The following is a 13825-nucleotide window of genomic DNA, read 5'->3' on the forward strand; positions in this document are numbered from 1 at the left end:
TTTTAATAAAGCTGCAGCCTCTATTAATCAACGCTCTTGGCTCACGCTTTTTGTGCTTGTCCTTTTAAAGCTGTACACCAGTATTCTCTGCAGTGCTCTGTTTCATTAGCTTGTCATTAATAAATACCACCAGGAACATAACACGTGATTTCCCTATTCACAAAGATTTTTTTGGCTGAATAAAAAAGCATTCCTTACTCCTTCTTCCCAGACTGTTAAGGAAAAACAACCAGTCTACCTCGCAAGCAGCCGCAATACCTGGAGCAAAACACGGTGACGCTGTGGCTGGTAACATCCTATCTGTTGGGCAGCCATCCTTCCTGCACAGCTCCTCATCTTCCTTCCAGCCCCCTGAATTCCACCTCCACTTAATTTGTGAGGAAATTTTGCAATAGCCCCTTTTAAATCTACTCTTACTCTACTCATGGCAACTCCTTTGTGTATCAGCACTGTCTCCGACCCTAAAGAAGCCATGAAGAGCTCACAGTTTCCTCATAGCTGAGGTTAAAACCAGGGAAAAAGAAAAAAATCATTTTGTTGTCAGCAGCTCATCGTGACACCTTGCAGTTCACCAGCTTCACAGGGTACTAAGCCACAGTGAGTCTTTAAGCCCTTATGGACTTCTACTGAGCCCACACAATCGAGCCACACAACACAGTTTACAAACCTCCAACAATCAGCTGTCAGCTTTTGAAGTGTCTTCCTTTCTGGCAGCAATCTCCCAAGGTCAAACATTTTGTAAGAAAGCATACCAAAAAAGCTGTCCTTGATGACGGAAACAGAACAGACTAAATTTAGCGTTTATAAAATAAGCTAGCTTTGAGGACAGGAAGTTAAAAAATAAATTGCTAAGCGTTTAACTCTTCAGTCAAATCACACAAAACCCCTTCTTGGTTCTCATTATGCTCTCCCACCTCATTCTGCTCCAGCAGGAGCAATTTTAGACAAGATGATTTTGTTTTGTCAGTGTTAAAGAAGACTGAGATAAGAAAAATCATACTCTATCTGAAAAGCTCACCACAATTTTAACCCCATCATTGTCACTGCAGCACCAAAACGCCAAGGCTCAGCAGTGCAGGCATGCAGCCTCTCCTGGGCAGGCAGTACAGAATGTGTGCCCAGCTAGAGCAGCTTTCAGCTCTGGTCATGATGCCTCGAGGGTGAAACCTTAACAATCATAAATATTGTGCAGGTCAAAGATTTTCTAACACTTCACAGTCAATGAAAACCAACACATTTTAAATTACAAAACCCACTTGCTCTAGGAGTCATTTTGCTTTTGCATAGCACACAGATGTGCTTACAACTCTGATGCCATGAGATGAGCAGGTGGATTGGGTTTAGAACATGGTGTGCTCCACACAGTTTGCTTTTCAAATTAAAATGGAATATTTTTCTTATCTTTCTCGTGATATGGTAGAAAGTTCATGCCCCTGAAACTGCAGTTCTGTAGGTGCTGACCATGTCTGCCTATGTCAGGTTTTGTCCTACCCCACCCTGTGGGCAACTGACAAGCTAGCAGCCTGGGCACTTCAAAAGCTGTGTAGGTTGTGGCTGAAGTACCCAGAGCTTTACTTGGAATCTTTTTAGGGCTTATTTTGCTAATCTATGAGTGAATTCTCTTTGAAGTTACAGGAAGAGATGTTTTTCAAAACCCCTTCCCAGCATGAGAAATTACTTTCACAATATTCGCTTCTGCCTGAAAATCCTCACTTTAACTAAAGCAACAAAATACTCTCAGAAAAAGACGTAATACAATCTGCAAAAATATGAACTAAACAAGCTCTACTTGAAACACTCTGCTATCCCACTGAAAAGATGACACATCCAAGACTCAACTATGCTCAGTTTGAGATGAGGCTATTATTATTAATCCACACATAAAGGATGCACCAGTACAGTGGTGACAGACAGCTGTATAAAGGCAGAAGGACAAACACATACACAGCTGAAAACTGTGTATAATACTTAAAATTTTGTTTCCACATGCTAAAGCACCAAGAGAACAGGCGTTTCTGCCTTTTTGCTCAAGGCTGCTCCTGTAGGCTTTTCCAGGCTCACAGAACTGCTCAGCTTGGACGCACTGGAGAAACACAGGAGGTCATGCTGCAGAAGAGGGCCAAATGCAAGACAACAAGATCATTCTGCTTCATTTCTGGAAGCACAAATTAAAATGTGTCTTACTGTCAGTTTTCAACAAATAGCTGCTTAGGGTCAAGGTTAAATTTTGTTCCAGGGAAGAAAAGAGAACCCCAAAAGATGGCACTCCCAAATAAGGTTGACTCAGACTCATATGGAAGCTTTTATAAAAGCAGCAACCTGAGTGCTGAGAAAGGCAGAGGGTAAAGTCCAGGAATTATTAAAATAAAAAAAGGCTCCATGAAAATGCATTTAACCAAACTGGAATTCATTAAACAGTAGAGACTGAGAGATACCGACTTTAAAATACTCATGATTCACTTAATGTATCATTATCTCTGCATAACACTTGGAAGTTTGATTTAAAAGTGGAGGTTTCCAACCCTCAAGGCCTAAAAATAGTATTTCTATTCTCTTTGTGAGTCTGAAGAGACTAAAGAAACTCCCATAGCATATTCTGTGAGGCACAGGTGGTCTTGTTAACTGAGCGTTGTTAAATGTGTAGAATTTACAAAGGATGCTCCAAAATAAAAAGAGAATTACCTAAGAAATGATGAGACCAAATGCAAATCAACCATTTGTAAACACACAAGCAGAATTCAAGCTCCAAGGCTGTCAACACTATCTTCTAACTTTTTTGATCAGTGACACTCTGATGTTATTCCACAACACTTCAACATTAAAAAAAGTACCACGTGCTGCAACCTGTAGTAACACTTCGAATTAGGACTGGGGAAACACGCTTCAAAATGAAAGGAGATCCCTATGCAAACAGCATTAATTTTTAAACACGTATAACAGTAAGTGCAAATACATCTAATATGAAATGACTTTTTAAAAAATAATATGTTTGCAAAAACACAAGCATTAACATTACTTTGCATTCAACTCTCCTTTCCCAAAACTGACAGGTTTATCCAAGGATTTCTATAACAGAGAAGGAAAAATGAGTGATTATAGATTTCTACCAACCAAACTAATCAGGCCCTGTACTATCTAGTATGTTAAATGTAAAAAAGATCTATATCTTAAAAATCTGGAAAAATTCTCAGTACCTCAAATTCTACATGGGCGTGCTGTGATATTTTTGATAAGCAGCAAAACCCTAACAGAACCTTGTTTCCTAAATCATGAGCACATTCAGAACACTAGATGTTCGGCTTAGATGTTTTACTATGTTTGAGAAATGTTACTAGAATGCTCAGTCAAAGGAAGAAGTCATTGAAAGAAACAAATTAATGCTCATTGCTATGACACAAGTCTTGAAGAGAAACAAATGTAATGAAAGGGCAATGCTTGGATTATTACTTGTGTAAGCATAAAAAGAATATTGGTAATATATTTGTATTCCTTGTACCGATCCATTTTAGATGTGAAAATAATTTCTGAATAAATGGTAGATCCATAAATAGTTGGTAAAGGGAAGGTAAAATACCAGGAAAAAATATTATATTACCCCAATTCAATTTAGGGGATTAAAAAAATATAGTTTGTAAAATTCTAGACAACAAGAATTCATACAATCACCTAGTAGCTCCCCCTCTAACCTTTCCCCCCAACTTAGAATGAAAACACTGAAAGCCTGAAGAAAAATCTGCAGTCAACGATTTTTTAAGTTAAGATTTTGATGCAAAGTTTTGATATACATTATCTTACCCTGCACATAAGTATATTAGCAAAAAGGACTATGACAAATAATGCATGAAACTATTATTTATACCCTTTAACCACCTCAAGCTGTCACTGAGTTCAGGCAAAACTCAGCCATGACCAAACCAGCCTTCAAGCGGGGCACTGTGCACCTGGTGAATAGAGCTGATGTGGAAATGTCACAAAAGACTGGGCAGTGCTTCTTTTCAATCATTCTTCATTACTCAGGCTTGCTCTGAGGCATGAAGGTCTCTGTTAACTGCTTCAGTACCTGTGCACCCGCTGGATACGTACATGGTGGTGACGGAGTGCCACGCCTGAAACTCACATCCCGTGTGTCATCCACACTCTGCAACTGAGCTTCTCCATGCCTTTCCCTGCTTGTCATTGTTCATCTTAATTTCCACCAGAAGAATTCATCTTCCCAAATGAACCTCTTTCTGTTTACTATCCTTCAAGATGAAGTTTAAATTAATTTTGCTCTTCTGACCTCCCAGCTGAGGCTGTACTCAGTGTCGACATTTCTCCAGTAAAATAAATAGATGGCAGAGATAGATACAGTTAGGTCTGACTGAAATTAACCCTTTCAGTGGCTTAAAAAAAAAGTGTTCACTCCAGAGAGAAAACATTTCAAATTTTACTAAAACTAACACTTTCTGTGGTCTGCTCCTCAAACTTATTGCTGGTCCTAGTAAAACAAACATAGCTGGTACTGTTCACTGTTACCGAAGGAACATGGCCTGAGTTTGTATATCCAAAACTTCTCAACATCCAAGCATGGGTAGCTCTACTCCAAGCTCTTTAACCTGGGTGAAAGCAGTCTGCCTCATTAAGTCCCTTGAAATCCTTGCCTGCTTCCCACTGCCGCCCTTCCTCTGGGAGCAGGCAGCACTGAGATGGACACGAGCTGACCTCAAGGAAGGAAAAACAGCCAAATTTATGAAAATAACAACACTGGCTAGGAAAAAAGACCTACAGAGGCAGACAAAATGCAGAGACTGGGTCAGAACTGTCTGAAAGGGGAAAGTTATATAGTAAGTCTTGACCGGGAAGGCTGGGATACTACCAGTAATGGGACACAGGCTCCAAGGGATCATGTCAAGTGAGTCTGTACATTAAAGAAATCAGGCACTTTAAATCCTACAGAAAGCATTAAGTCACCTGATGCCACCTCAGATACAACAGGGAGGCCCACAAGATGAGGATGAGTGTGGGAAGGAGATGGTGCTCATCCCTCTGGGTGAGGGGCTGGCTGGAAAGGCTGCAGGGGTTGGCCATATGCCAGGGCATGTGCCAGCCTGGAGAAGAGGAGGCAGGCAAGTCAAGCTTGGAGTGACCACACAAAAAGGCTTTTGCCCAGTAAAGCAAAATGCCCCACCAGTGCCCGGGACCTGAAACTGCTGAGGTTCACCATTCCTCTGCTGTCAGCAGGCATCCCAGAAACCTGCTGGTGAAACATCCTGTCCCCCTGTGACAGAAAATCCTGTCCCTCTGTGGCACTCGTCCACAGAGAATGAAGACGAGAAATGCACATTGCAGTAATGGCCCACTAAGGGTCTGAGCAAAACTAGCACAGACAGCCCTCCTCCCAAAGGCTGACCAACACTGCCCAAAGGCAGACTGCTTCAGCTTAGGCTCACCAATGTTCTTTTAGCACGGCTTTTGGAAAAGTAGAATTGGGATGGCCGTTTCTGACTTTTTACTCTTAAAGCAAACAGTCATATAAACTATGAATATGTATATTTGGAAAATTAATTCCTAATGCCTCTGGACTGGGTTTTGACTCAATTCACTGTCCTGGTACATCACAGTACGTATTGTTACAGAAGAAAAAAATGAGAATAAAAACCAAGCCCTCTCTGTGCACCTACTTTGAGTCTTTACATAAAGTTCACAGTTAAAGACTAAGTAGAACAACATAAGGATTATGAGATGGACAACCCACTGACAGCACACATGGACCAGCAAACACTCCAGTACAGACCATTTAATGCAATACTCTGGAGCTGACTACAAAGATTTCCTTGGTTCAGTTCTTATCCTATGACAATAATAATCACTTACTGATTACTGCAAAATTTTTAGTCTTCAGAAATCTCGTTTACATGTAGATAACATAGACTATACTTCCACTTTACAGAAGGAGAAACGTAGGGAAGAATCTCTAGAGATTTTCCCACACTACAATATCAAATTTAGAGCTGTAACAGTAGAGCTAAAACATTTTAATATTCAATATAAAAATTAGAATAATTCTAACTATGAAACCCTCTTTATATTATTTTATTCTTTCTGACTTCTAAGGGTTGAATAAAAATAGCATAAAACAAAGTATCATTATTCAGAGTACTTCTCCTGCTCTAAAGTAAAGCCTGCAATGTGTATCTGTAACAACTTCCATTATTTGAAAGGCTCACCTCTGAAATCTGAAACAACTGTACACACTCAATATTTCATTATACTTTTAATCTTAAAACAATAAACATCTTAGCAACTGAACTAAAATGAACTCAAACTAATTATTTTTAATAGCCAACAATATTACAGTGATATTATTACACATCAGAAGAAACTGGGTATTTACTTGTTTTTCTCAGAGCAGAGTTAACACAAAACTATGATCACCATGTTATTACTTATGGGTGACATCACTTCAAGTTTGCTTTGAAGAACTAATTGCTTTTAAACAGAAAAAAACACTAATTTTCAAAGGTGTTTGCAATAGCTACTTAATAACTCTTCATTTCCTAAGCTTAGCTCAACTTCAGAATATATTACTATACCTAAAATTAAATTCTGTTAGAGACAAAACAATTGGGTTTTGACAACAAGTAATGCATATAAAAATGCCATATTAGACACTTAAACTTTAGTTTAGTTTAAAACAATGCTCTTGAACCCCCCTCAGAGATATACATTTCAACTTAAGGAAAACTCCTTATATGCTACCCATGGTGACAGAGGCAACCAGACATGAGCTATTCCTCTTGCTTGTGAAAAGAAAACATGGAAGAAATGTGAAAGGAAAAAAAGAAGCTTTTATTTTGGTGCACAAATTATTTTTCAACAGAATAATTAGTTTTACTTCAAAGTAGAAGTTTCTATTTAAAAATAAAGGAAGAGAGGGAGAAGTAAATATTAGAATGAACCATTGTTAATGATACACACTGACCCATTTAAACTTTAGGTAAAGAACACATCAGGTATCTTCTGATCACTTTTGTTATTTCTTTACTGATTATAACCAGCTAGTGCATTTGAAATCAATTCCCAAAGTTTTTTGTTGACCTAAATCCTCTTTCCTGGCCTCTTCCTCACCCCTTTCCTTTGTTAACAAAACAACATTCTGTACAAAGTTTTCTCTTGGCTCTTTCACTAAGAGTGCCACTTGCCACCTGAGACCTCCTGGAGTGTGGAGGATGGCCCTGAGCTCAGGGACAGGCTCTGGCACCCTCTTGGGGAGGAACTGGCAGTGGCTGGGGCACACCATGGTACCCCTGAGGACACAAGCTGCGCAATTACCTACCTATGCCAACCCAGCAAAAGATGCACACAAGCACCTCTTGCAAGCACACAGAGGGACAGAAGAAAAAAAAAATGCTTTGTGCTGGTAAAAGAAAAGGTTCTGCAAATTCTTAATTTCATTTTAAGTACAGACACAAATGGACTACCTGCAAAGTGATGGTGTGTAACATCAGAACAGTGACATCAGGATAAGCACTGCCACACTTCCCATGTTAGACCAAACAGGACACAACACCTGGTACTGGTTATGGGACTGATGTTTTGACCCATCATTGATATCACAACCCATATTTGAGTAGCAATTATGGTTACAGTCAAAGAAGGAAAGTGCATAACTGCATGTGTCCATCAACTCTGAGAACTTACTGCTGCATTTTCAGATGCATACACACACACATAGATGCATAATGAGAACTTAATGTTGCATTTTCAGATGCATACACACACCTTCTCAACAGCCAAGGGTCATGGGAAGGATCCAAGTGTACCAAGCATTCCCAAATACTCCTCCTGACTGTTCGAGGAGTGCAATATTTTAAAGTGCAAGAGCTGATCCCTACATGTGTGCTGCCTTGCTGCTCTGCTTCAGAAGGAAAACTTGCAAACTCAGTGTGCTTATTTACTTTGGGAGAGGAGCATGAGGTAACCTAAAAAAAGTATAGATTCAATCACTCTCTTTTTCCAGTCACCAAAAATACCCTGCCTGGCCAAATGAAGATGAGCATACCAAATACATCCTTGAATAGGCATACTCAAAATTGTGCTTCTTCTGAGACACAGTCACTATTACTTTTGTTGACACGTGGGTCTTATGCTCAAGCTATTTTACAGTGCTAATTAGTACTGACAGCTCCTAATATATTAGAAATTAAATAGGGGAATTCACACTTGGGTTTCAGGACTCTTTTATCACTGAATTTAAAAGAGTATCTGTAGCTTCAATATATATGTAATTGCATGTTACAGGCATGAAAATCTAACAGGAGAAAACTGTAGGCTGTAAAGTGCAGCTATTTCATAAATGGCTTGGCATCTCACAACTTCACTTCGGAAATTCAACACTTCTGCTGTCAAGCAACACAGAAGACAGATTCTGGCACAGAAAAACACCTCCATAGACAGGGCCGTGGCTCCTCTGTGGAGCTGCCTGTGGCAGGGCCACAGTGTAACTGTGCCCATTGATTAATTAGCTCAGGTACCTCCTTCAGAATGCCTGTACACTCACCACTGTGCTCTATTTCACCTCTACTACTGCACACACTCACAACACAAATGTAGGGATTTGTAGGAAAACTTGGGTTGGAAAATGGACTTTGCATGACCATCCAGTCAACCACCTGCTGCAGGCAAGGACATCTTTCACTACTCCAGGTTATTCAAAGCCCCAACCAACCTGGCCTTAAACATTTCCAAGGATGTGGAATACACAGCTTTTCTGAGCAACTGATTCTTGAGTCTCACCAACATCATCATAAAATTTCTCTTCCTTATGTCCACTCTAAATCCATGCACTTTCAGTTTAAAATCATTGTCCCCTGTGCTGTTGCCACAGATCATTATTCATCTTTCTTATAAGCCCTGTTTAAATACTGAAAGGCTGCAATATCGTCTCTCTGGAGCTTCCCCTGGTACTTTTCTTCTCCAGAGTGAACAACTCCTGTCTCAGCCTTTCTTCATAGGAGAGCTGTTACATTCTCCTGCTCAGTTTTGTAGCCCTCCTCTGGGCCAGGTCTAAATGTTATTCCTCAACACAGAAATAGTTGATACAGATCCAAGCACTCCCCTACCCACCAAACTGGTTTTCTAGAGACACAGTGATATAAATAAATTAAAATCATGCTTTGATAGTATATATAATACCCTTTTGGGGTACTCTTCCTGCTGTTTCAACAGCTTGTCTACTCCATGACTTGCAATCCACTACGTAGAGTAAGGTTGGCAACTACTGCCCATCTTTACAGATATTTGACCGTGGCAGAAAGCTCATCTTCTGTGTACTTCCCAAGCAACAAACTTCACAGTAACTGCTGTACCAGTGAAGAACAGCAGGTCTACTAACTGTGAACAGGCCAATTTTCCCAAGAAAGACTGAAGCAGCTATGGAAAATTCTGATGGCAAGGAAGGTTTCCTACACGCTCAATAATTATGTGCTAGAGAGAGTTACATGCTTCAGATTAACTTTGTAAGAAGGAAAAAAAAATATTCCAGACAGAAAAAACTCAATCACACTAAATAAAAACCTTAACTTAGCTAGCAGGAAAGTGGTTTCTCAGGGCAGCAGAACATTACACTGTCTGTCCAGCTGGTGCTGGGCTAAACCACCCTCACCACCTGCCACTAGACTCCAGCAGTGAAGTTCCTGAGGAAAAAGGAAGGTTCAGTTGGGAAAACTGAGATTCACACCAACCTTCACTTTGCATTTTATAGGAAAATAATGACACCGAGGAGGCAGTCTGGAGTTCTGATTTTACATGATTTAGATAATCACTGGATTAAATCACTGAAGTGTATTTTCTAAGTAATGTGTGAGGTGGTGTAAGCCTGTCTTCCTTTAGCACAGCTGTCAGCAGGCTCTGGCTTACGTGCTAAATTGTGACATGTGGGTAGACTGCCAGTAGCACACAGCAGGAATTAGATGCTAAAATCATCTGTCTTTCACAGAATCAAGGTATCGTGAATTACCTCTCTGGTAATACACAGCCAGTTAAGAGAAAAATCCTGCTGAGAACAATTCTTGAAAATTTGCCTAGCAAGTAAACTCTGATCAAAACATTCTCTCTCTCACTGCTGTCCTGTAAATCTCAGAACCTGTAAAGCAGACTAGTTTGAAGAGGATGCATCAGAAGATCCCATCTCAGAACAGCCTCATAACTGCACCTCATAAATCACAAAAAGCCTCATAAACAGAGCTCTCCTTGCATGTGTGGGAGACAGACTTGAATCCCTTCAGGCACTGGTACAAAATGAACCCAGGTCTTCCACATCATTAGTGGTTAAGTGACCCATGCTTCTAAGTAAAAAGAGAGCAGGAACATTACCTGCTATTCCTCTACTTTAAAATATGGGGTTTCAGGGCATCTAAAGCAGAGTCTGAGACACAGGAGTGGAAATTTTAACATTTCAACCACCAGGCAAGGTGCCCTCAGTGGGAGAGATACACATCACTTCTGTTCCTAGTCCTGATTAGAGGCACGCAGCACTGAGCTGCTCTGCTCTACCTTTAAGGGGTCCACAAACACATAAATACTATTTTAGGCCTTAAGAAATGCAATATATTATAGCTAAACACAATGACATTCCTCTGAATTTTTGTAGTCAAACAGAAGATTTAAGGATTTCATTTTTGAATTCTGTCACTGAAACCCCTATTGATGCTCCACTTCAGAAACAGATCAGGCTTAACACCCATTTAATTTGTTGTGTACACAATTAGAATAAAGGATTAATACTTGCCTATGACAGTGTCCAAGTAGGTAGCTAACATGGGCATCTTCTAACACATAAACAGTGCTGTGAAAAGGTTTTATAATCCCATTACAAGACTTTGATAGAAGGGCTCACAGTTCATATAAACTGAGGTGGTCTTCACAGACAGATCAAGTACTTTATCACATTTCATGGTAACAAGAACTTTTTATATACAAGAGACTACTCCTCAAGTGCACTGAGCATTTCTGAATACTGTTCAACTTCAAACCCTGTGACTTTACAGCTTAGACAGCCCTTTATATTTAACTGCTAACTAATCCAGTGCCTGCAGAGAACACAATCAATAGCTTTATGATCCTGGAATCTAATTACAAGATTGATCACCATTTTTTGCCCTTTCTCTCCCTTTTCAAATATGAGTTTTCTCATAGGGAATGAAAATAAGAGTTTTATTTTACTATCTGTCATAGATACTGCATTTTATTAAATTCAAAGGGAGTTCATTATCATACTGAAAGGTCTTCATTTGGTCTTTACAAAGCCAGCTGTACAAGCCAAAGACTTTATTACAGTGACTATGCTACATGAAGGAACACAACAAAGCTGATACATTTCTAGATTAAAGGAAGCTAATTTCATTTTATGATGTATAGTGTGTTCAGCATAACATTAGATGGTGAATCAGCTCAGTTACCAGTCCTGTTGGACACAGGCATTGCTTAGAGGGACCAGGGCTGCTGCTGAACCAACTAATGACTCCTGTTCTGAGTGAAGCACTTTTCAAATGGCCAAGAAAGGCAGCTTACCAACTGATCCACTCTGACTATTAAAATTACATCCCAACAGGGCTGATTGTTAAAATAGTAGAGCCGGCCGCCTGCCAAAAAAAACTCAAAAAACCTAATGTGTGAAACTATTGAGGGAAATCTCAGGTTATTTATTCATACTGAGGATCCCAAAAGAGAGAACATTTGTTTAGGCCAGAATTTTCAGACTGTACCCTGCTTCAGGCATCAGTGCTCTTTCAAAATGCTGGTGATGATGTGCCTAACCGTGAAAGATTTAGAAACAGCAGTAAGACAAAGCAACCAATCTTTTTATAGTATTACATAAGATGTAAACCTAAGAAAAGGAGAAGTTGGGCAAGTAAAACTTAATTCATGCTTTGCCTTCATCCTACATGTATCCAAAAACTTCTACATACAAGACAATATTAACACATTTGATCTTAGAAATATTGATTACACACCACAATTTATGATATTTCAAATCGCCTCTTCCTTACACCCATGCAGGGATATGTTCATCACCTGAGGCTAAACCAGTTACCTCTGAAAAATTAGTTTATTTTATAACTCTTTCAAGATACCAAAATAAGTCTTAGGATGATAATGCAGCACTCGCAGTAGCAACTGTATACAACAAAGGCAACAAATACAGTAACTGGTGGTGCTTGGAAAGCTATCTTTAAGTTCATGTTGAGTTCAATAGGCCTCTCCTGCATGAGAGGTTGTGAATGATGTGAGGCATTTTTTCCAGTATTTCCCTTCCAGATTAGCTTTGTCCACTAAAGAACTAGTCAGGCTATACTCAAATGAGCAGTCAAATCCTCCTGGGGAACAGAAGTTTCTGAGTCTCACCTTCAAAATTTTAGATCTGTCAGAAGGGTCAGATCCATGGTATATAAATAGTGGGAAGTATGCCACTCATTTTCCTTCCATATGCATTTTAGGTAATGACACAGAACACTGTAAAAACTAAGGGAGAATAAAAAAATTAAAAATTACATGAAACAGAGAGAAATTTGAATAGATTAACTCATTTAGTTCATCTAGCTCATAGCTGGAGGATCTAAGAAAGAAAATTAGGAAAAGCAAGCCCTTCTTTTAAAATTCCTGGTCTTGCATTTGCCCTATAGAGGAGTGTTCAATGCACCCACAGGGAAAGAGATCTATGGGCAAGATGATCTCAAAACCACAACTAGCACTGAAATCCATTCCTCAATCAAAAGGATATAGGCAAATAAAAAAAAACCAAAACCAAAACCCAGGAATAAAATGGCTTAAACCCCAGAATAAACTATGTGTTTAAATTATCATAATATGGTATTTCTGGTATGTTACTGCTATTCAATTAATCCAGACAAACTTCCTTCCTTAACAGGTAAGTAGCTTACGAAAATTTGAGAGGCACTTAGTTATCAAATATTACTCTACTTATGGCATTCATGGGTCAACATGCCTCTTGGAACCTTGCTGTGAGTTTTAAGAACTGAGTTTTAGTCCACTTTAAATTAACCAAATAAACTCAAAAAACACTACAGCTTAAGTCAATAAACGAATAACCTGCATTACACAAGATAAAATCCAGAAAATTTACTAATGGTGAAAGGAGTGTGTCAAATGGATTTTATCATTACAATAACATGTGTTAGACTTAAGTATGAATATCTGGGGAGAGTATATTTTGAATATTTTAAAAAATCCACTAGGACCTGCCATCATAATGGTGTACCACAAACAGGTTTCAGGTAGACTAATATTCCCTGATCCTGCATTTCAGTATCTACAATGTAATTGTTCACAGGTGAGCTCAGGGCCAGGATAGGCCAGAGGGCTCCTGGGCTGAGCGGGGCTGCTGCCTCCCCAAAGCGTGAGATCTGCGCTTCCATCTAAAAAAGCTTGCCCTCGTTAACCAGGTGCAGCTACCAGCTTACGTACATGCATTGCAATGGGCTAAAACTAAAGTAAGAAAACCATCCCTTGGTGACTTTTCTAATATTCCACCTGTATGGTGAAAAAAGAGATCTCTCACCCTAATTAAAACATTCAAAAGGATAAGCAAGGCTTCACGTTGAGAGCTGCATAATCAGCCCCTTTCTAACTCTTAACTGTAGACCTTAAGCTGCAGGGTGGGTAGGTAATGAAGAAGGGAAGCAAAATATCTCTATAAAAGGACAATCTCATTGAGAAAACCTGATTTCCTCCATCTGCCAATATCCCTTTCATTTTGTCCAGATTAACTTTTGGCCAAAGGTACACATGGGTCAGAATGAAGCTGCAGTAAAAATAATAAAAGCAC

The 13825-nt window shown here is 39.4% G+C and overlaps 1 protein-coding gene across 9 annotated transcripts in view; it reads right to left on the reverse strand.

Annotated features, from left to right (window-relative positions):
• The window catches only part of KLF12 (KLF transcription factor 12), a 240667-nt gene that overhangs the window by 95681 nt on the left and 131161 nt on the right, over positions 1-13825 (reverse strand). The window contains exon 1 of one of the 9 annotated variants that reach the window (XM_063149441.1): positions 12385-12516. The exons of the other annotated variants lie outside the window; for them this stretch is intronic. The gene's annotated coding sequence lies outside the window, so the exon portion shown is untranslated. Of the gene's footprint in view, positions 1-12384; positions 12517-13825 lie in introns of those variants that run through there. 9 annotated transcript variants of the gene reach the window in all.

Source organism: Melospiza melodia, chromosome 2 (genome assembly GCF_035770615.1).
Source record: "Melospiza melodia melodia isolate bMelMel2 chromosome 2, bMelMel2.pri, whole genome shotgun sequence".
NCBI classification, from domain to species: domain Eukaryota; kingdom Metazoa; phylum Chordata; class Aves; order Passeriformes; family Passerellidae; genus Melospiza; species Melospiza melodia.